The sequence below is a fragment of the Podarcis bocagei genome (assembly GCF_964188305.1).
Source record: "Podarcis bocagei genome assembly, chromosome: 3".
NCBI lineage: Eukaryota > Metazoa > Chordata > Lepidosauria > Squamata > Lacertidae > Podarcis > Podarcis bocagei.
In genome coordinates this window covers 54,521,910-54,547,022 of record NC_138127.1, presented here as the reverse complement: position 1 = coordinate 54,547,022, position 25,113 = coordinate 54,521,910, and the positions used below count along the sequence as shown (strand labels likewise).

At 40.6% G+C, this 25,113-nt stretch overlaps 1 long non-coding RNA gene across 1 annotated transcript; it reads right to left on the bottom strand.

The window, feature by feature from the left end:
• Positions 1-2,181: 2,181 nt before the first annotated feature.
• On the bottom strand, positions 2,182-15,706 carry LOC308583479. Its single transcript, XR_014006245.1, has 3 exons — positions 15,352-15,706; positions 11,981-12,103; positions 2,182-2,350 (listed from the first exon to the last, which is right to left on the bottom strand). It is a non-coding gene; the product is annotated as an uncharacterized lncRNA (long non-coding RNA).
• Positions 15,707-25,113: the final 9,407 nt, after the last annotated feature.

The window sequence follows — 25,113 nt, the reverse complement described above, 5'->3', positions numbered from 1 at the left end:
TGCACGCACAAGCAATTACACTGTTTGTCCCACTAGCATTATTTGACTCGTAGGTTTCCAGTGCTACAGCTTTGATTTAGAATGTGATCACATTTTGGTCATTCACATATTTCTGTTAATTGGTTGCGCACGAATAATCCCACAGATCAATCCTCCACAAAGGGTTGTTGTGATATACTGGTGTGGGTGCAAACATATGGATAGGCAAAAGGGCCTTCCATGGCAGTTCCCTCACTGCGAGAAGTGAAGCTACAGGGAACCAGGCAGAGGGCCTTCTCGGTAGTGGCGCCCGCCCTGTGGAATGCCCTCCCATCAGATGTCAAGGAAATAAACAACTATCCGACTTTTAGAAGACATCTGAAGGCAGCCCTGTTTAGGGAAGTTTTTAATGTTTGATGTTTTATCATGGTTTTAATACTCTGTTGGGAGTTGCCCAGAGTGGCTGGAGAAACCCAGCCAGATGGGCAGGGTATAAATAATAAATTATTATTATTATTCACAATGGCTATGTTTCAGAGGCAGTATGGCAATACCAGATGCCTGGTCTGGTAAGCAGGGAGAGTGCTGTTGCTTGTGGGCTTACCATAGGAACCTGGTTGACGATTGTGAGAACAAGAAGCTGGACTACATGAGCCTTTAGTCGGGCCCAACAGGGCTCACCTTACACTCTTATATGCAAGTGTGCTCTTCAGCAATCACCCAACGAGAATCCTCTGATCTGTGCAAAAGCATAGATCCACAGATCCTTCTGATAAGAAGGGAAGATCCATGGACATAGGGATAGGTAATCTTTGATGAACCAGTGATTTGATCTAGTTCTTATCTTTGGCAAAGATTCCCACTCTATGGTCCACAAGCTTCATTCAGGTGGTCCATGGTGTGTCTGTGGGTACGTAATTGAAGATGGGAGATAGCACATTCATTCATTAAATATTTACATTGATCGTTAATTGTATGTTATTATTTCTTTTATTTCTTCTGTTGCTTTTTGTGTTACAATAGCATAAAATATATAAGAAATTAAAAAAAATCAATAGAAATACAATTAAAGATCACACAGCGACCTGATCACTTTTTGAGTTGTGGCAGAATGCCAAACAGTACGACTTCGGCAAATAACCTTACTATGGAAAGATGCATGCAAATGATTCGGTATATGGCTTTAATGGAAAAATCCACTCTGAGACTAAAATTGCATAAAAAATACAAGCAGACTCTGACAAATTTACTCAATATGTAACTAACTGGGATCATCCAAGGACTCCACCTGCCATGACTGTTATGGATTGACCTTCTGAGATAACTTATGATTAAAAAAACAAACAAACCCAATGTAACACAGAAAATATAAAAACAAAATACAAACAAATAAACTGCTTAGCTTTGTTTACCCGACACTTTCTAGGGGGAGGGGACAGAAGAGTTAATGGACTCTTTTTGTTGTCAAAAATGTAATGTATAAGTACTTTGGAAACCAGTGTGTGCAACAAATGTTTGTATATTGGAAAATCATAAATTAAACATTTATAAAACCAGACAGTGTCTAGCATAGCGCAGTGCAATTGCTACAATAGCCAGAAAAATCATTAAGTGGTCTGCCAAGACCCACCCCTCAGAATTTTCCAAGTAGTCCATGGGGGGTGGGAGTTTGGAAACCACTAATATAGGGGCTACAAATATTTATTGATTAACTAGCGATTAGGGAAGTTTTCAATCTTTGATGTTTTATTGTGTTTTTAATATTCTGTTGGGAGCCGCCCAGAGTGGCTGGGGAAACACAGCCAGTTGGGTGGGGTAATAATAATAATAATAATAATAATAATAATAATAATAATAATAGGGAATTCTCACACCTGGAAAATGCTTAACTTGTGCAAATATCTACCATCCTGATAGCTGATATAGTTTACTGTTTCTTCATTGATATTCCATCTCCTGGAATGGTTCTTTAGCACTATTTCAGAACCACCCAGCTTCTTTTTCTTGCTCCTGTTTCAGTCAGTCACATGGGCAATTCCTCTCTCTCAAATTACTCTATAGAGATCAAGATGATGTCACCATGACACTACATCTGTCATACCATGACTCATCAGACGCTAGAAATCACAGCCAATCAGACGTTGCTATCTCACGGAGGGCAAATTAAATAAATATCTGAACACTTTTGCAAGGTGTGTGTCAAATCACCTAAAAGAAAATTATTTAAAAGGGGTGGTGGTGAATTAGTGTCAGCTCAGTCCTGGCTGTAATAAATACCTGCTTTCCCTCTGAAGGTTCTGAAGAAAAATGGCTGAAGCAAATGGTTTAGTTCTTTATCCCTCTGGATCCTGCATGCATCAGGACTTCTTTTCTATGATACAAGAATATACCCAGGCATATCACATGTTTGTCGCTATCAATCAGTGGGCATAGAAAGTCTTGATGGGAGTTGACATACCTATGTTACTGTAATCACTCACGCATTGGTGAGAGGAGCAATTTGCAACAGGCTAAAGAATATGTCTGATTATATAGGGCTTTTTTTAGTTGTAAAGTGGGAAGCTGAGACTGGAAGTCAGGCTGCATAATGAGTAAGGATGCTGGGGGAATCCCCTGTTTGTGAACTGACCAGATCTGCCCCTCCCAAACTAATGTGTGGGTCCGAGTGTAATCATCCTTTGGATTTTGCATTACTCCATATTTTCATAATGCCTTTTAAAAATACAAGTTTTACAATAAGGTATTTAGAATGGCATATTCTGAGAAAGAATTGATTTAGAAAGGTATGTTTTGTTTAAAAGTTTGTTCAAAATAGTATTGAATTGTGTTTAAATACAAATTGTTTGAATACTTTTTTAAAAATAATAATAATCTCAGATTAAACCAGACACAGGAGGAATGACTATATAAATGAACATATGCAAAAGTGATATGAACCAAACTAGACTAGTCCATCCATTCAAATAGACTGTCAAAATGGTTAGGGGCTGGAAAGAGAGAAATATGCATGGGCTGAAATGATCAAAATAGGTATAGCTAGTAATCTAATAGGCTTCATTGGGGCACACAAAAAAAGAATTTAATAGGGAGTAAATGGCTAGGCTTTAAAAATTACTTAGCTACATTAATTTCCTTTCAGTGGAATATCATTGTTTTCACAATGTAATACAAAGGACCCGTTGGTCTCTCTGAATCCAATACAGTATTATTATTATTTTAAATCCTAAATGTACAGCTTGATGTTACTCATTACAAGAGTGCCAGTTAATTTTCTTAGCTTTTAAAAAAGTTCTTTTCAAAGGGGTAGGAACAATATGCTTTTTAGAAACTACTGTTCAAAATAGAAATCTAAGCTATTTCAGCAAGTTTATATAAAAGAGTACCCACCCACATACAATGTGTATTCACTTAAATGGCTTCTTAATAGGAGTCAAGTGTGTTTATCAAATGAACAGGAATTTCAGTCTTTTTCCCGCACATTCTGTTCGTTATACTACAGTGATTTTGAAGTAGGCATTCCGTTTTATTATCTTCCAAAGCAACTACTCCATTGCAAACTTAAAAATGGAAAGTGTAATGCTGGTGGTCAACAAAAGAGGGGTAAAGAATTTCTCAAGGCAAATCTTTAAAAAATGTAGTATAAACACTGGCAACTGGGAAACACTGGCCTGTGAGCGCTCCAATTGGAAAACAGCCTTTACCAAAGGGTGTCATTGGCTTTGAAGACACTCGAACTCAGGATGAAAGTGAGAAACGTGTTAAGAGGAAGGCACATTTGGCAAACCCTCATTGTGATTAACTCCTACCCAGAAACCTATGTCCCCACTGTGGAAGGACATGTGGATCCAGAATTGGCCTCCACAGTCACTTACGGCCTCACTGTTCAGACTGTGTTCGTAGAAGACAATGCTACGAGTGATCTCCAAAGAAGAAGAAGAGTCTGAAGTTTTATTATAGTGAGGGTGGCGGATACTGCCAGGAACATTGGCATTATCTATCTATCTATCTATCTATCTATCTATCTATCTATCTAACTAATAGCCCACATTTCAGGGCAAAACCCTCCCAAGGTGACTTACAAAGAAGAATGAAACTTTTTATACATAGCAGGATAAGAACAGGTTAAGAATCTGCCTGACATGAGACCACATGAGACCACACGGCTTGCAGTGCGTACACTGGCTGGCAGCAGATATAAAGGGTTTCTGACAGGGTCTCTCCTAGTCTCTATGGATTGGATTTGGGACCTTCTGAATGCAAAGCAGATTCTCGTCCACTCTGCTACACCGCTTCTATATAATTTAGCTTCAGGGATCCTATGCTGCCAAATCAATTTCTAAAATGAATTTGTCTGCATTGCTTCCAGGCCAAGCCCCTAGCAATCTTATTTTTAACCACACACCTTTGATCTGTTCTGCCATGCTAAACCACCAAAGTTGTTCCCAGGGCCGGATTTAGGTTTGATGAGTCCCCAAGCTACTGAAGGTAATGGGGCCCTTTATATGTCCAGCTGTCCTTTGTCAACAACAAATTGTCACGGTTTTTTGTGTTGAATATATGCTATATGGTAATGTATGGACCTAATAGGTATCTAAAGCCATTTGCACATAAGAAATCATGTATTTTATCAAAGTAACTGATACAGAAATGAGCAATCCAATGATATTTTTGGGAGCAGGCTAGCAAGCGGGGCTCATTACTTACATCATAGGAGACTACACAACACAAAAAACTGTTGCTGTATGTAGGCTTTATTTTATTTGTTTTTTATCTTATATTTTGGAAATGTACATCGTTTTTTCCCCTTTAATTTTTTTGGGGCCCCCCAAGAGAGTGGGGCCCTAGGCTATAGCTTGTTCAGCTTATACGTAAATCCGGCACTGGTTGTTCCCAGTCCTTGCAGCAGGGCCACAGCCTCTGATTAACAAGCTTTTGGGGCCTGCATGCTGACGTTGGGCATGGCTAGAGGCAAATGTGGGCATAGCCAGAGACAGAAGTGGGCAGAGCAATGGCTAAAGCTCTTACAGCTGCCTACGCTCTAGCTATGCAAATGCCAGGTACGTTGGTGTTTAAGTTAGCATTCTCACAGAAGACGAGTCCCTTTTTCAAGGAACACACTTTTCCCTGGATATAATCACATGGAGACTCTGAGTTTAGGAAAATAAGAAAGCCGTCATTTTTGCAGGAAATAGGTGTTTGACAGAAAAGATCCTTGTTCTAATTAACTAAGGAGGAGAGGCAAAGATGCTCTTTAATCTAAGGAGGAGATGCTCTTTAATCCCAGCAGGAGACACAAAGACATTGCCTCTCCTTAGGTAAGAATGAGGAAGAAGGAAGCACGAAATGAGGTCAGCAACTCTATTGGTCAACACAAGAAGGGAAGGCTAGAGTTTCCTTTCTATCAACCCTTCCCATGCAGGTATGTTCCACTACATGGCAAGCTGAGTTACATCTCAACACTGCCAACAAGAAACTTCTACTCTCTCACACACCTCCATTCAGGCAAAAGAGGACACAATTCTACCTAGACAAAATCTCTCAGGGGAGGTAGAGGATAGAGATGGCTAGGAGGGGGGCTTGGGGAGGGGGGGTGTAGCCTCAGGGCAATCTGGGGGGCTAGACAGAGAGACCTTGAAAGCAGCATTTGGTCTCCAGGCCCTTCCCCTGCCTTATGCATTTGAGGTGTCTACAACCGCCCAACCGTGCCATCTCTTCAGCACATATGCGAGGTGCACTGTCGGGGACAAATTCAAGCCAGTTGAAAGCACTTGAGAAAGGAGTGGAGCAGGGGGTGTGGCTTCAGGAATCTCCGGAGCCCCTGAGCCTGAGGTTACCCACCCCTATCTTACATCATGGGAGACGAGTGCTCCGAAGGAGGGTCACAGCAAGGTTATACTATGCTACGTAAACGGCTAACTCCTGTCATGAGATGCTCTCTCCAAGGCACTGTTATAGACAGAGGTGGATCCACTCTAAAGGCTCAGCACATGTATTAATGACAGAATCCATGTCTCACAGTCAGAACATCAACCGGTATTTCTTTATCTCTCCCCCCCCCCCACCCCCAATTCAATGCTTGGGAAAGAATTATTGAAATGAGACTGGGAGCAGATGAATACCCTGAACGTGCTTCAGCCCATTACTTTCTGTTAGACCATTTGCCTTTAACTCTCACTTGAGCGACTGTTCGGCAAAGTTAATAGCCGCGAGCTCTTCGGGGAAGGTTTATAAAACCATGTCCAAGAAAATAAATAGAATGAATGAGCAATCTCTGGAGAAAGCCTTGACATTTAAGGAGAGAGAAAAAAATGTAAATGTGTTCCAAAAGTATCTGCTATGAAAGAACATTGGGGAGGTGGGATGTGATGGTGTATTTTTATTTTATTTTATTTTATTTATGTTTTTGCAGCAATTAAAAGAGAGGATCAGTTACCCTCCAGGGAACCACACCCAAACCAAGATGCGTACAATATACAGGAACCGAAACACGTCTGATCCAAAGTTGCTCTGCTCATAAGTTTCTTATCACACTCTGCCTGCATTTCAATGCACTTCTGCCGCTGTAGAATCAATGGGCTTTGATATGTGGAAAGCTAGAGAACAGCTTTGAACTCCACTGAACCCAATTATATCTGGCCATTTAAAAGTGCCACCGCATGGTGATGGTAGGATTCTGCTCTTTGAACTAAGAAACAGAGTTCAAGGCCTACTTTGAGTGCAGCAGCAAATTCATACTCCATCGGGGTATTGCTTTCTCAACTGAACTGGAGTCAGGAAAGGGAATGTGAATGGGGAATTGCATGTATTAACATAAAGGTGTTGGGGCAACCGAAGTGAGGGAAATGGAAAACTCTTTCAGAGTTATTTCTAAAGAAACTTTTGGTTGCTTAAACCCTGAAGCTTTAGAAAGCTGTGCCTCTTTGAGTGCTTGAAATATTGGAATTAGGCGGTCACCCTGCGACAGGCCTCCTAGGGCCAAATTGGACATCCTGGGTGGTTCAAGTGGCAGGCTCAAATCTGATGTATCCTGAACACAATGTACCACCCACAGTAGTCACATGTCCCGCCAGCATGCCGTGGTAAAGGTATGGGTGGGCTGTTTACAAGCAGTGAGTGGGCAAGTGAGTCAGCCTCTGGAAGCCTCATTTGTGACAGACGACAAGCACAGGCAGTTTGTGTGGGAGGAGGGCAGTAGATATCTTCACATTTTAGGATCAGCCAATTTGTAGTTACAGTACTTAAAGTATCCATCCTCCTTTTCTTTACAAAATAGATTTAAAGCAGCTTAAAAACACAAAATACAAGAAGAGTAAATACGAAGTAGCAAACAAGAGGATGTTCTGCAACAGTGCTGAACATTTCATTTACATTGATTTGACTTTGGAGTTGTTTAAAGTGAAGAACCCAAGGATTCTTGGAGAAGAAATGCCAAATATCTAGGATGGTTAGTTTCTTGGGAAAATTCAAATAGGTGCAGAGGTCTGGTTCTTTGGGCTGATTGGCTTCTCTGCACTCTAGACCAAGCTTATTTAAAAGGTTTCTTATCTCTATTTGGTAGAGATCAAAGAGAGAGCTGGAAGTGACTTGAGAGAGGTTATCACTTTCCATGGTGTACACCAGAGTAGACAATGTGGTGACCTCTAATTAGGGATGGACAAAAGTGTCCATTTTGATTTCCCTCAATTTCCAGTCTTAAGTTTAGTATTCTACATTTCCACATCAGTTTGCAATTTTTTATTTTTTTCAAAAATATTAAAATTCACCAGCATTTTGTATATATTTTTGTAAAGCAATTTTCCCTAATATGATGAATTGCTGTATGATATTTTCATTCATATATGCAATGTACCCAATTATATGCATTTTTGTCGCCATTACTGGGCTGGAGAACTACAAGATTTGGAGAAGTGCAAATTTCAAAGGCTGGCTCTGTTTTGGGTTGCCTATTGTTTCAGGTAGGCTCACCTTCAAATGTGAACTGAATTTCTCCATCACTGCCTACAATTCTTACCTTTCCTGATCATTAACCATGCCTGCAAGTTGGAACTGAACAACTTCTAGAAGGCACCACACTGGCTCCCCCTGCTGTATATACATGTTTCATTTATCTGTGTGTTGCCTCTGGTCAAACAGGTTTTTCAGATAATACAGAAACCTGAAAAACCTGCTTATCTGAGGTATCAGCAAAATGAGCACATAGTCTGAACTTCCCTACAATCCTTCTCTCAAACTGCCTTCAAGTCTCAGGGGTAAAGCGACTGCCTGCCTCCAGCTACTGGTTGGGTAAACATGACTGGGGAATGTTTACTTCCCCAGCTGCATTTCCTGCTTTTGCAGCCCTGGACCATTTCACAACCAATTTCAGGTGTGACTTTTGAGTTCCACTTTTCATTCTCCTCCCTGGCCAGCCATTCCTGACACTTTCCTCCTGCACATTAAATTGGTATAAGAATGCATTATTTAAAGCCTTTCCTATCTCTGCGCTGTGGAGATAAAAGCACAGGCTTTCCTTAGGAAAAACAAAACAAAAGCCTTGTGACGACATTCAATTGCTCTAATAAAGAAAAAATATATAATGCCTGTCTTTGGGCTGCTTATCCTCTGAGACAGTTTGCACGAGAACAAGTGAGAATGACTTGAGGTAATATTCCCCTAGCCCTCGCTGCTGCTGCTTCGGAGGATGGTAAAAGCCACTGAGGCATATTATGTCCACACTTTGCTGTGTGAATTCGCCAGAAGGGTTGTGAAATGTTTCCAGAGCAACCAAGTGTCTTGCATAAAACTCTCCTTCTCAGTGTGGATAAAGGAGCTAAAAGTATTAGTGAGCATTTCAAAGATTTATGCGCCTTTCCTGCTTTCTGCTGTTGTGTGCTTGAAGGAATCATTCATGCTTGACAGCAGGCCAGAAGTTAGTGGAGGGAGGAACCCATCATTTTATAAGTTGTGTTGTGCATCTATTTGGCTGATTGTCTCTGTCCCAAACCTCCATAATAATAATAATAAGTTATTATAACTTTTTTTTAAAACACACACCCTGCAGTAGCAACCTCAGGTGGGATTATGAGACACGTATCAAGAAAGGAGGTCTTATGGTGGTGTGAAGTTGCAATTTGGTGCATCATTATAAATGCCAAGTGGGGAATTTTCACAATTTACAACAGCACCTCCCTTTCACCGATTAAGGAAGCATTGTACTTAATGGGGGGGGGGGGGTTGGCTCTCATATTCCTGAATGGCTAGGGTCATTGATGTGATCATACATAGCCCTCAGTGACATCTAAGGGGCTACATGTCATCATGACATAATCACTTCTTCGGCAATCACTCGTAGCCGAGTAAGATTGTCTTCCATAAACACGGTTTTAACAATGAGTCCATAAGTGACTAGGGAGGTTAATTCTGGATCCACACATCCTTCCACAGTGGGGACATTAGTTTCAGGGCAGGAGTTGATCACAGTGTGGATTTGCCAAACTTGCCTTCATCTTAGCACGTTTCTCCCTTGCATCCTGAGTTGAAGTGTCTTCAAAGCCCATGACACCTTTGGTAAAGGCTGTTCTCCAACTGGAGCACTTGCAGGCCAGTGTTTCCCAATTGTCAGTGTTTATACTACATTTTTTAAAATTTGCCTTGAGGCAGTCTATAAACCTCTTTTGTTGACCACCAGCATTACACTTTCCATTTTAAAGTTCGGAATAGAGTAGCTGCTTTGGAAGATGATAATCAGTCATCTGCACAACATGAGCAGTCCAATGCAGTTGATGTTGAAGAATCACACTGGTGATCTTTGCTTCTTCCAGTACACTGGTATTAGTTTGCCTGTCTTCCCAAGTGATGTGGAAAAATTTTCGGAGACAAGAAAAGATGCTGTAACCAAGAAGGAAAAAATGGCACTAAAGCCATGAGCAGGCATGAAAAGGGTGAATATTCCCAGCATTAATAGAAACTTGGAAATACTGCAGATCCCGTAGGTTCTGTTTACACACACACACACACACACACACACACACACACACACACACACCAATTGAAAACAGGCAAACATTTGGCAGAGTCCTCTAAGGGCTGCTTCACACAGTACAGTTTTCTTTATCACAAGCAATCTGATGTATCACTGCAGTTTCTAGTGGGCAAAATAGCAAGTGCAGAAAAAATGTACTACTGTGACCATGGACATTTTAGTGGGTTGTATTCAAGTTATCTCGTCCATGTGAGCACCATCATATGCCATAATATAGAGAAGAGGAGAAAAGTAGAAATAATATAGTGTGTACTTGCTCAGAATTATTATCCAATGGCAAAAATGCAGTGATATTCAAGACACTGAACTTAATAAAAACATTTGCTATAGCAATAAAAGGTCAAATCAGAACAAGGTTGCACTCAGTTTCTGCACCACATGAAGTTATTTAATGAGTATTTTTTTAATTTAAGAAAAGACTTAAAGGTGGACGGCTGAGTGACTGACAGGTTCTAATAATATCATCTCTACAGTCTTGTTAGGGGTATAAGAGATTAGCAAGCACCTAGTTAGAACTGTCACTCAAAAAAATAAAAAAGGAAATCAAATGTTGAACATGGAAATCAGAATTCTAGGGGATGACATTCACTGATCATTTACTATTGTTTTCCCATTGACCATAGTCAGTTGAAAGTTGTCACTTAACCACAATAGCCACTTGAAAGGATCCTGCGTTCAGGCTTATGGAATGGTTCCAGCAGTATGATCAATGGAGTCTTAAGGCCGACAGTACTTTTCTGGATTTCGGCATGGTAGCAGGCAGATTAGAAATATTTGGCTCCCAGCTCACTGCATAGTTGAGCAATCACACAGGGCCTTTTAAAGCCACAACTACTATTCAGGAAGCTGTTGTCTGTTTTTGTGCCTCAAAATTGGTTTGGATGACTTAGGTAACTGGTACCATCACAATTTCGGCTTCTTTGGAGAATTCGTGTGGATCATTGTAGGGAATGGTTGCAGATCAAGCACCAAAAGGAAAGATAAATAAATGCCATTTCCTTGTGCATCCAAACTAAAACATAAATCTACTTGTAATACCACAAGCCCATTTTGTATCAAAAAAGGGATATTTCATGAATTAACTCCAATCTCTTTCCTTGAATTTCCTCAAATTTTTACAGTTTGATGATGTTGTTGTTGATGTTCTGCCTTTCCCTTTCCCTTCACTGGTGAAAGAGTAGCCTCAGATTAAGTTGAAGCTGCATGTTCCCTTTGTTTTCCTGTTTTGTTCACTGCTCCACCTTGATTATTTTTAGACTCACTGACTTTGAAGTTGTGCAAAGCGTTCAGATAACCAGATGACCATAAGCATGTGCCACTGCTAAGTCTAGCTTTACAATGACAATTTCCCTCTCCACATGCCTTCCATTTTCAAAAGTACCAAACAAAAGCAATTTCTCTGCCCCCACCTCTCACACAAAGTCGGTTCCACTAGCTTCTCACTAACAGCTAAGATGCTACTGGTATTTTAAACCCCACCTCCCCCTAATGAAAACCTGGCCACTGCCTTCCTGAGTGGTGAAGAAGGAATAATTACATTTGCACTGTCTGCTGCAGCAGGGTTCTTACTTTGGCTAGTACCCTACTTTATTGCATACTTAATGTACCGAATCCATCCCTGAGCATATAATTAGAACAGCTAGGGGTATTCTGGTAACATTGCCCATATAATTTGTGCCTTGCTTAGCTGTAATTGAGTAAACATCAGATATTATTGAAGGGGCCTTTTATACACAGATTTTCAGGCTGGATAAACATGAGAACATGAAATCAAGACTCTCAACTGCATGTCATGCAAAGGATATTCTGAGTCATTTTCTCCTTAATGAGAAAAATGAATCAAGTCCAGCCAGTCTCATTTTCAAGCAATTTTACAGTCTGGGCTATTTGTAATCCAGTTTTCTGGAAAAAGGACCAATTTTAGGTAATAATTTACAAATCATCAGACCTAATTCCTTTTAAAATGATATGCTATATTACCTGAGGTCTGGTTGGCCTTCAGATAGCAGAGTGGCAAGAAATGTGAACTTATCTGCCACCTCCAAAATCTTGGTGTAGAGAAATCGCCATTCTCAGGAAGGTGCTCTGTCGCCTAGACAGCAGCTTAGGAAGAGAAAATGACACTATGATGTAAACTTCATTTGAACACTGGGAGAGGACAATAAGAGCCATCGGAGTTAGATCAGGGATCAGTTCTGGTCACCTGACCTCAAAAAGGATATTGAAGAACTGAGAAAGTTTCAAGGGGATGGAGTAGCTCCCTTATGAGGAAGCATTGCAGAGTTTGGGACTTTTTAGTTTAGGAAAAAGGTGAGTAAGAAGTGATATGATGGGAGTTTATGACATTACACATGGCATAGAGAAAGTGGAGAGAAAGAAGTTTTTCCTCCTTCATAACACTAGAACTTGTGGACTTCCGATGAACCTGAATGTTGGTAGATTCAGGACAGAAACAAGAAAGCAAGTTCTCTCTGCTTGCAGACTTCCCACAGACATTGGCCAAACTTTCTTTTCAAGGAAAGCTTAGACCTCATTGGGGAGTAAATAATAATAATAATAATAATAATAATAATAATAATAATAATAATAATAACAACTATTTATACCTGCCCAACAGGCTGGGTTTCCCCAGTCACTCTGGGCAGCTCCCAACAGACTATTAAAACCATGATAAAACATCAAACATTAAAAAACTTCCCTAAACAGGACAGCCTTCAAATGTCTTCTAAAAGTCAGATAGTTGTTTATTTCCTTGACATCTGATGGGAGGGTGTTCCACAGGGCAGGCGCCACTACCGACAAGGCCCTCTGCCTGGTTCCCTGTAACCTCACTTCTCTCAGTGAGGGAACCGCCAGAAGGCCCTTGGAGCTAGACCACAGTGAACAATGAGGGTGAGGACGCTCCTTCTGGTATACTGGGTGGAGGCCATTTAGGGCTTTAAAGGTCAACACCTACACTTTGAATTGTGCTCGGAAACATACTGGGAGCCAATGTAGGTCTTTCAGGACCGGTGTTATATGGTGTCTGTGGCCACTTCCAGTCACCAGTCTAGCTGTCACATTCTAGATGCTGCTTCAAGATGTTCTGGGAAACTTTCCCATTAGTCAATTGTCAGGGACGTTGGGAGCTGTAGTCCAGTAATATTTGGAGGAGCAAATGCTTAATCTATCTTCTCATAAATACCAATCTTTGGGTACAAGACATTGTGTTGTTGGAAACTTTCCACAGCATTGGGGTTTTTTCCTCTTATGCTAAGAGGATAAGGAAATAATGAGGGTGATGAACCCTTATCATTCCGAATGGTTAAACCTGCGCAAGTATTTGTCAACAAGTTTGCGAGCAGGTGGATCCTTATGTGTAAGAATGCTTCCTTTGCTGTCTGAAGGAAAGGAAAATTCACAAAACGTTTTTTCACCTGCAGAAAGTCCTTATGATGTAGCACCCTGCTTGTGGTTAACGCTTAGCTGGAATGAAATATTCAACGCAGCAATAGAGAAATTAAAATAATTATTTATTTGTCAGACAAATAAATGAGAGGCACAGTGGTATATGGTTACCAAGCTCTGGCCTGGCCTCCTGCCATTATGGCCAGCACTTATATTCCCTTAATCCAGCCCCCTTTGCTCCTCCTGTGGCTGCCTCTGTCCAATCAGCCTGGTTGGATTTCCTATTGGCTGATTGCTATAACCAATCCTAAAAGATACACCCATATCCTCCTGTCCTTATATGGAACACAAAGAGCTATATATTGTTACATCTATAAATGACAAATAAGTAGTAATATATCTTACATGTGTCTCAACAAGGAATCTTAATTACCAGCTCACCTCTTGCCCTCCTTGCCCTATTGCCTTCTAAAACAAATGGTTAATCTTAAATTTTTATTTTAAACATATGTCAAGGATCTTGAGTTTCACATCAACATTGAAAGATCTCCTTCATTTGAAGGTTTCTAAACAAATGCCTGACAGCTATATATCAGGACTGCTTGGATGGCGTCTTCCTGTCTGGCAGGGGGGCTAGGCTGGTGGCTGACTTAATTTCAGGATAAATACAACTCTTACAACTATATGAAATAAGAATCTAGCATTTCTTAAATCCTTTGCATAATTACATTTAAGCAAATATATTTAATACATAACATAGGTAGCCTTTTAAAAGGAATAAGGCCTTTGTAAAGTAGAAAAGGAACTCAGTAAAAAAGGAACTCAGTAAAAAACCGCTTCAAAAGAAGCCTCTTCAGTTTACACCCCCCCCTTCAGCCAGCTGCTTTTCCCATTTGCTCTTCCCAACATTTATTGCCCTCTAACTCTCTCAGTTTAAGAAAGAAACAGCTTTAAAAAGACTTCCCAAAAATGCTCTCCCAAAAATGCTCTCTTTCTGCCAGCTAGATGCTTCTCCATTTGGTCTTGGCCTTTTAACCTTAGAAAGAAGATCTGGCTCATTTTACTGGGAGGCACATTGGTATTATTTTACTATTTACTCATTCCTAATTATGTTTATCTCTGCCTTTTTTATCTTCTGTAACATGTAGGGTCAGTGTCCTCACTCTCAGTCTGTAATTCCAGCTTTTACGACTTTGAAAATTGTTTTCTGCTATAAATCAAGGGGCCCCTTTGTCTAGGAGGAAAACATTGCCAAGGTTCTCTAAGCAGCTGTCTTCTGCCTGGCATGAAACTTTTGAAAATCTTTAAGCTCTCTCTTTAATATACAAGCCCTGATCAAACATTAATAAAATGCAGGCTTATGCCTGATGCCTCAATGATGGTGCCATTTCCTGGGAATTGTAACGTGATTACATGAGAGGAGCATGTGACATGGTGGTTAAGAGACCAAAGTGTAGAAGTCCCTGGCACAAATCACAGCTTAGACTGCATAACATCAGGCCACTCTCTCACTTATCATCAGCCCCACCTCTCTTAAATGGGAATATAAAATTATATTAGCACTATGTATCAGACTGTGTTTCATCTTGCCCTTTGGAAAATGGCATATGGGGGAGTCATGATCACAACAAGTGTTGGAAGCATTCACAAAACCCATTCATCACAATAAATTTCACAATAAAGTCAGCTTGCTTTTCGCCACAAAGAAATCCATTAAGTGAGCACGTACTTTGATTAACAACACAATGGCATTAAGATTTGCAAATGAGCCTCTTTCTGAAAACTACATAACGCAAAACTGAATCAGCTCCTGTATACGCTAAAACTGAACCAAGCTCCAAACAAACAAAAAAACCTATAATCTTTAATCACTTTCAATATACACTGGCAATGTAACTGAAGCCAACTATAAACAAGTATTATTATAAACAAGTAATCAAAGGCACAGTCCTACATCAACTTACCTGGAAGTAAACCCCCTTAGATTCAATAAGAACAACAACAACAACAACTTTGTTATTTATACCCCGCCCTCCCCAGCCAAGACCGGGCTCAGGGTGGCTAACATCGAATATAAATACAGTAAAAACATTAAAAACAAAAGCAAACAACAAACAAACAGTTGATTAAAATATAAGTTAGAATACAGTTTAAAATGCAGCTTAAAATGCAGCCTCGTTTTAGTGGTAGCCTATAAATCAAAGCCATAAGGGGAGAAAACGTCAAATATTCACCGGGGCCAACTATCCATGCTGGTCTACAGGCCAGCAAAAAGAGCCAAGAGAAAATTTATATACAAAATTCTATATAAGGGGTTCCATCAAAAAATAAATGGGGGGGGTAGACTGAGTCCACCCCAAAGGCCAGGCGGAATAGCTCTGTCTTGCAGGCCCTGTGGAAAGATGTCAAACCCTGCAGGGCCCTAGTCTCTTGTGACAGAGCGTTCCACCAGGCCAGGGTCAGAGCTGAAAAGGCCCTGGCCCTGTTTGAGGCCAATCTAACCTCCTTGGCGCTCGGGACTTCCAAAGTGTTGTTATTTATGGACCTTAAGGTCCTCTGCGGGGCATACCAGGAGAGGTGGTCCCGTAGGTACGGGGGTCCTAATAAAAAGTTACTTCTCGGGAGATACGTGTATGATTGCATTATAAGTCTGTTGCAAACACTAGGCAGTAAGTCTCACTGAACGCACTGGTACTTCTAAGTATGTATGCTTAGAATTGTACTGTAAATCCAAATTTGTCTGTTTTTGAACCTGAAACTTGAAGTAACATTTCTTGGAAATGCGAGAAATACAAAGAAGTACAAAGCTTCTTTGGATACATAGAAGTACAAAGCTCCTGTGCCTTTCATAGTTGTATGGAAGCAGGAACTTCAAGTGGAGCAGTTCCCCACCCACCCTGAATCCCTGCAGCCCTTTCTCATGCTGCTAAAATCTGATCAGTCTGGCTTATAGAAGCACAGCACTCAGATGAAAATTAGATTTTATTTTACAGGAACTGCATATAGGTGAAAAAAAGAGTAGTATAGAATTTTAAACTGCAAGCTTTGATAAATTTGCTAATACAGTAAGTGCTAAAACACCAGTTTTCGCAAATCGCCCACACATGTATGCATGCAGAGGATGTGCGTAGATATTTTAATGAAGACGTATACCAGCTCCATTAAATAAATTGTATAGGAGAGGCTGTCTCAAACTATTGCACTGGAATCTGGCAGTGGGTGGGTGAAGAGGACTAGCTGTGGGGCAGGGGAGTTGCAGTGGGGGGGAGCATTGTGCCCCCTTCCCCTCTTTTTTCAGCTTCCAATTGCCCCTTTCTGTCATTGTTTTTCAGCAGAACCAGGGGTCTTCTTCTCGTATGTGATTGACTGTAACATGTAGCTTGTCCCCAAGTGCATTTACAGTCTGTGTTTGACATCCAAGCCCCCAACAGTAGTTATCAGTTGAGCCAGAGGAAGAAATTGAATCGACTGTTCTCCTGGATTAACTCCATCATGGTGTCATGAACAACATAAATCCGAGTGAACCAAAGATTCCATCTGAAAGAACAGAAATAGTTTTGTGAAATGCTAGTGCATTAAAAAAAAAAAAGCCAGAAGATCCTTTGTAGGGGCTGGAGGGGGAGCACTTTTCTTCCTACTTTTTAAATTTGTAGTCTTAAAGCTGTACATGCAAAGCACCCCCCCCCCCAAGAATCATAGGAACTGTAGTTTAGGGGTGCTGTGAATTATAGCTTTGTGGTTATTGTGCTTGTACTGCTGTTCTTTGTAAGTATATCTATATCAGCCTACAAGTTTCAACAGCACCAAACAGCACATGTGGTCCAAAACATCTGGTGGTTACCAGGTTAACCACAGCTGGTATATACAATGGATTAACATTGCTACCTGTATTTTTGAACTCTCCTTGGGGTCATGGCTACAGGGGCCACCACAATGAGCCCCTGCACCTCCCGGCTCACCAGTGCAGTTTCCCTTACACACAGTTTCAGAAAAGTGGCATTGGAGGGGGGGTTCACCCTTCTCCTCTTCCCTCTCAATGCACTGGAAAGGAAAGCGATGTTAGGATCAATAGAAGAATAAATTGCCGCACGGTCTTTATTGTGAAGGCAAGATTTCTACAGAAAATCCTTGTAATCAGAAAAAGAGGGAAGATGAGATTAAACTGATTAAACTGAGAAAGTCAAAAAAGGACAACTTGAAAGATTAGCTCTAGGACGGCTGAAAAGCATAACCCTCCATGCATGTTAAGTAGAATAGTCACTCTCTCTTATCAGTCCTTCATCTGGTGACCTTCTGTTGCATTAGCTCACAGCTACCTGATCCAAGGCAAACAGCGAAAATTGAAAAGCCCGCATTCCGGTGATTACAACAGGTATCGCTACCACGGCAGTGGGTCTTTGTTATCGTTAGGGAGTCTTGCCCGCCGCTGCTTGCTGTGAAAACAAGAGGACCTGGAAATAATGACAAATCAGGATTGTGCCAAGAAAGGAAAGAGGAGGTGAAGCACAATCACGGACAAGCCCCTTTTCATTTGTTTCTGTGTCTAAAGTTAGACCAGAGGAAAGGGGCATGGAGGAACAACAATCAGAAATCTCCGAGGATATCTTGACAGTTCAGCTTCAATAGCATGCACATATACATACACTACACAGAAGGACCTGCGTAAAAGGTTGCATTGCGTAAAAAGAAAGAATTACAACTAACAATTTCCAGAGGACAACAGGCAGCTCCGGTTGTTGCAGAGATGGTTCAGAACAAAACAAGTCTAAAGCCTTATCACATTATGCGTGCATTTTTCTCTTCTTTTCCTGGTGAGTTAGATTTACTATTGCACCAAAAAACAAAACACAACACAACACAACACAACACAACAAAACCCCTGGGCACTTTTATAGACTACAGCCAATATGCAGTAAAATCAAAGATCATGCAACCAATGCATACATCACCACACTGAGCAATTTTAATTTGAGAGTATACTTATTTCCCAAAGAATGGAGTAAATGGATGGACCCTGTTCCAGGCATCCTCTTTAGCAGAGGTATGCTATGTGTCTACAAAGGAGAGGGACTTTTCTGTGGTGGCTCGCCAAAATTGGAATGCACTTTCTCTGGAGGCCCACTTGGCACCAGCATTATGAGATTTTGGGTACCAGCTGAAGACATTCCTATTTTGCTAAGGCAATTTACATTTTATGTAAATGATATTTACAGTGGTACCTCGTGTTAAGTACTTAATTTGTTCCGGAGGTCCGTACTTAACTGAAACTGTTCTTAACCTGAAGCACCACTTTAGCTAATGGGGCCTCCCGCTGCTGCCGCGCCGCCGGAGCCCGATTTCTGTTCTCATCCTGAAGCAAAGTTCTTAACCTGAAGCACTATTTCTGGGTTAGCGGAGTCTGTAACCTGAAGCGTCTGTAACCTGAAGCATATGTAACCAGAGGTACTACTGTATAATTCTGTTTTTGCTTTGGTATTTTTACGCTTATATTTTGTATTTTGTTATGCTTATTTGCTGCTTTTATTTCTATGTTGGGTGAATTAATCTTAGTCATACATTTGTGCACCCCCTGGAATATTTTGACGAAGGGTAGTTAAGGAATATTTTAAGCAAACAAAATAACTGACAGCTGTTGTCCATAATTCCACGTGCTGCCTGATTATTAGAGAACTCTTATATGAACTTAAGTGATAGAGATAACCTGGCCAAGGTTATCCTGATAATACGATTGTGTGTGGATTGTGTGTCAGACTGCCTTTGAAGACTACTCAGAAACTTTAATTGGTGCGAAATACAGCAGTTAGCTTATTGATGGAGATGGTTTGTTGGAACACTTCTTGTCAGTCATGAAACTCTACTTAGCTACCTGTCTGTCTCCAAGCACAATTAAAAGGGTTGATTCTTGTCTTTAAAGCCTTAAATGGCTTGGGATCAGGGTGCAAGGAGGACAGCCTTCTCTCACATGAACCTGCCTGAGAAGTACAAATTTCAGAGGACAGCTGCATTTGGGTTTGTCTATTGGCTTGGGAATTGTGAATTGGGTAGGCTTCAAACTGAACAACTTTAGCTCCCATTCCAAGGAATGAAGACATTCTTGCAAGTGGAGACCTGTACGCATAACCCAGGGCTCCTGTTCCTCCAAGGAATGATATAATTTGGATGAGTATGCTTAGAGCAAAAATACAAAAGAACAGATAGCATGAGAAACTTGGTAAGCTTGGCTTACTCATCTACCTCACAGAGGTGTTGCAAAAATAAAAATCACCTGGCCCAGGTAAACTGTCCTGACCTGACTTAGATAAAAGACTGAATTTGATAGACAGGCAAATAAACATACAGATAGATTTGTCTGACTGATTTTCCTGAAATAAAAGATTTGCAGTTCCAGATCCCTAATGGCAAATTTCTCTTAAAGGATACCATTTGTGCCTATAGAAGGTGGCTCAATGTGTGAGTATAGATGTTTGACTATATCATCTATCTATCATCTATATCTATCTGATATAAACATTCAACATGGCATTTAAAAATACGGTTGTGTTTCCTCTGAGCCACAATACAATTTATTTCTTACACTCATTGTGTAAGAAAACTAGACTCCCACATACATTCATTTTAATATTATGAAAACAAAACTGCTAACTAAGTGATCCAGTCATTGCTTTTTAAAGCACAGATGTGGAAGCCAGGGGCAGCCTAAGTGATACCGTTCAGATGTTGCAGAACCCCAACTCCCATCACTCATAAAGGGCGATATAGAAATTTAATTAACAATGATAACCCTTTGTTCAAAACAAAAACAATATGCAAGAGCCACAAAAAGCCTAGTTGTTCATGCTTATGTTTTCCACACACACCCTTTTTCTTTTTGGGTGCCTGTAAACAAATTAAACAGCTTCAGGGTTTCTGAAAACAGAAAGAAAAACAATCTTCCTTGTTTACAGAGCTGTAAGTTTGTGAAGAAACCGGCATGCTCTCAAAATGCTGAGTCTAGAAAATGTTCATCTGTCCCATGTCTTCACTGAGTTCACTCTCTAAGAAATAACAACAATAAAGTATTTGACCCCTACCTGAGGGTGTGAAAATGGTGCAAACTGAGAGGGGGGAAGTGACTCTCCTACTCACCAAGATTTAACCGTTTGTCTTTATTTCAAGTCTTGACCCAGACCTCGAAAAGTCAATTTTAAAGACAAGCTGCAATAAATTATTGCCCTCCAAAGCTACATTTTGATGCACCATCTCTTCCCTCAGCACACTTTGGCTCAGGTGAGTATGATCCCTTGCCCTCTTCCCCAACTTCAGTACCTTCCTTGGGCTCCCAAATCAACCTTTCAATGCTTAACAGTGTTTTGAAGAAACCCCCAGTTCATTTACTGATGTATAAATTGACCCTTGGTGAGTCATAGACATAAAATGGGTTGTCAATTGCTCTGGAACTATACATTCAGGACAGATTTCACTGGCTTTAAACTTGGTGGGCTGGGTAGAGATGGATTGTGGCCTCACACATTTGAAGGGAAATTTTAAATAAAAGAGCACAAATACATGTCTAAAGTCTTCATCATAGTCTTTCTTGCAGTTTTCCCTTCTGGGTGCCACCATCTTCTTTTCCTACCACAACCATAAATGCTTGCCCCTCATATTCAAGAGTCACACAGCAGAAACAAGATGAAAAGGAACTGAAAACATCTATAAATGATATCAACAAAAGATTAAAAGCAAACAGAAACAGACAAAGAGTATAATCTGATCACCCAGACAGGAACAACACAGGGATGGGGTGAGGAGAATAAGCCACCCAGAGTGGCTGGGGAAACCCAGCCAGATGTGTGGGGTATAAATAAATTATTATTATTATTATTATTATTATTATTATTATTATTATTATTAAGAGCAGTGGATCAACCACAGCATCCAAAGCCCTCTTGGATTACATTGGCCAGAGCAGAAGGTGGGGAAGGGTTTCTCTGTCATTTTGCTGTCATCAGATCCTTATCTGGGAATGAACTAGCTGAGAAACGTCACATTTCAAGGGCCTCTGCTGGCTACTACTGGGGAGAATCATAGGTCACATCATTATAGTATCAAAATATAGCCTTGAAACAGCTATGTCCCAGATATGTCAATGATGGCCCCATTCAAAGAAAATGGTTACTTGACACAGAATTTCTCTGCTTTTGTCCCAGCTGAGGCTGCATAGAGTTGTTTGGCCAAAGAAAAGAAATGACTTTCAGGAAAAGAAACTGTAATGCTTTTCCACTCATTTAAATATAATATTCCTGACCTGTCTTGAGCTACACTGCACGGAATAAAAGCAAAAGGAATTTAGCCTGAGGAGGTGAGCCGAGAATGCCATTAGGAACAATGGCTTGTGCTTATCTTTTCTATGAAATGTGATATTTTACATCTTGAATGATTTTGGAATATCTCTTGCTTCCACCATGATATGAGATGTTAAGACACCTAGTCAGACAACTGAGTCTCAGATACCTTGGCTTGATGGGAAATATCTAAGATTGCCATCTTCCGTAGCCCAACTTTCAAACTTCCCTGGGGGTTCCTGTTCCTTCCTACTATGCTCAGGTACTGAGCACCATTTCCATGTGAAATATTTTAAGTACCCATGTAATTTGGTGAGACTTGAGCACAGTTTCAATTTGAGAAGGGTAATTTTGAGCGGAATAAAACTGCTATTGACCAAAAAAGGTTAAGCACCTCCTCCACACAACATTTCCCTTCAAAATCACAGGTTCCTCAGGCTGTTTTTTTTTGGGGGGGGGGGAGCAGGTAAACCTTACAAGCAACTATATAAAACACTCTATTTTTGGCCCCTTGGCTAGGTATGGAGAAATCCATTCTATCTGTGAAACAATTTGCAGCCAGTTTTGCAGAAGAAATTGCCTTTTGGAATGAACCCCTTGAATATTTTAAAAACTGACACCATGAGCTGATTAAGTCAAGGTCTTCAGTAAAATCATGCTCAGAGGAATAGCAGAGCATCTGATATTGTAAAAAGTTAGGGGATAAAGCTACCCAGAAGGATCTGGAAGTAAAGGATCAAACAGGTAACCAGATGAGAGGAATCTAGAGGAAGATTAGGAAAGACAATTACTTGAAGTCATGTCTCCTTTAGGAATGTCATTATAGGAATTAATGTCATGAGTGGAAAAGAATTCCTTAGCAAGAAGGCTATTTCTTTATTTTGTAGCCTCCATCTAAAACAAAACCTTGAGAGGGCATAGTTAAAAACCTGCCAATGCACTGTTTTGATTGAGGGCATGGCTTTAGTTGGGGATGGGACAGTGTTGTGTGTCTAGTTGAGGCAGAAATATTTCTGGATGGGGATGGGGTTTGCTTCTATCAGTGGATTTGGGGGGGGGGCTCTTCCAGGATAAAGGTTGTGCTTAAAAGGTTACTTCTACCTCAAGTTTGGCTAATGTGAAGGAACGCCAGGTACTGGGTTGTATTCAATATTAGCCAAACTTGGAGTGGAGTTAATGGACAGGACTAACTTAGGTCCATTACTTTCAAAGGGTTGATTTTAAATAAAACCTAGTTAGCTTAAAAACTCCCCAGAAATGCATAACCATGATGAGAAATCAGGATAAAGGTCTTGCTTAAAAGGTTACTTAGCTTCTACTCTAGTATTTGCTCCCACCAAGACAGAATAATGCTATTTGGGGATGTGAAATCCTCTACAATTTTGACACCCTGTTTCTAATGCACTTTTAAATATACACATGCAAGAGGCAGATGAAATCCTGTAAGCCGGGAGGAGTGAATCAAGTCAGAAATAGAGGCCACATTACAAAATCGGAGCCTTTTCATTCCATTTAGAGTGAGTGTTATATGTTCCCTGTCTTTAAAACACCTCATTTTGGGAATGCAAAAGGGGTCAGCTTTTCAAATAAATGCAAGCCAGTCAAGATGATCTGCAGTAGCTGCTCTTTCAGGTCAAGCCAAAATGCTGTGAAAATGAGAAATAAATCAAAATGAACTGATTTGGAACCAATTATCATTTCATGTCATATTGACATCAGCTGTGGCACATTATTAAAAACCCACATGGAAGCTGAAGGCATATAGGCTTGGTACAGTGCCATGAAAATGAAAACCCTCTCTGAAGTGTTCTGGCCTCTTCACCTTCAAATATAGCCAAATGGCCCATGTATTCAATAATGTCTATCAGGCAATTAACAAAGACTACGCTGAGGAGCAGATGTGCAATGCTTAGTTAATGCCGGTTTACTTTTAAACACACACACATACACTGTAGACTCATAATTATGACACTTGTATTGTAGTATAACTTTGGGGAGGGGATGGAAGAGATTCTCTCAGACTGACCATGGCCCTCCTCACCCGTCTCTTATGGGCATGCTTTAATGCAAATTTCTGACGGCATATCTTGCTCTTGAAATGCTTCTTACGCAACTGCACAATTCACTTACAGAATCTGGTGTCACAAAATGCGGTGACGCTTGACGGATACTAGATTGGAGCCAAACTGCAAGTTATGCTAAGTAAGTGATTTAAAAAAATGCAGTTGGGACCAGGCTACCACTCCTCATTCTTAACAAAAAGCAGTCATGGGGTGGAGCAGGGGATGGCTACTCCAGTCTGGACCTATGGCACATTGAACCTTTCTGCATATACTCTTCTCTCACTGAAAACTTGCTCTCCAGGAGCTGCTGTTTGCTGTGATTACCACTTTCAAGGACAGACATAGCTTTGGGGTTTTGGGGGCAGCACAAAGGGAAAGGGCTGAGCCTCTTCCCTGACACCTCTCCCTTGATCTGATCACCCATTTCCCTCCCTCTTGTTTTTTGTTGGGCCCAATTTTGTGTGTGTGTGTGTTTTAATAGTGTGCATATCAGCAGAATAATAAACAGCTGATGAACTATTTTGAGCAAAATGGTTATGTCCATGTGGAGATGGCAGTATTGAGTCAGTGGCTCATGTGCTTCTGGCTTGCACTCTTTATAAAGATTTGAGGAGTGAGGTTATTACCCCTCTACAACTATCCATACCAGGTCACTCAACCATTGCTACTGTGCCTTTTCTTCTGACAGATCAAAGTGATCAGGTGACAGCAAAAACTGCAATTTTTTTTAGCAGGGGCAATTAGAATAAGATCTGTTATTTGATTATTGAGGAAAACCTCCAGAATGTATTTTGTATAGTTAAGTTTTTACCTATATCTTTAGTACATTTTATTTTATTGCTAAGGATAGTGACTGATGCAAATAAAGATTCTTCTCATTCTGAGTGTGCTTGGATCATTCATTCATTCATTCCATCATTCATTATTTTTAAGGGTGAGGCCAACTCATGGAGAATGGGTCCATCAGCATCTCTATGACAGGCAATATGTTCAAAGGCAACATATCTTTAAATCCCAGGTGATGGAGAAAACAATGCAGGAGGGCTCTTGCCTGGGGACATCTGTTCAGCCACTGGGGGGGAAAGGATGCTGTTCAAGATTGAATAGCTCCTCTTACATTCTTTTGTCTTAAGAGGGGGAAGCAGGTCACTACTACTCAAATATGCATCACAGGAATGAAGATTCTTCAAAATCCAATGTGTACTTGAGTTCCTTTTGTTAGCAGTGTCCATTGTGGAACCAAATGAAAGACATCTTTGCAGAAAGGTTACTGTTGCTTCCCACCTAACATCCTTTCAAAGCCCTAACAGAAATGGGCAAACATTCTTGACAATACAATCGC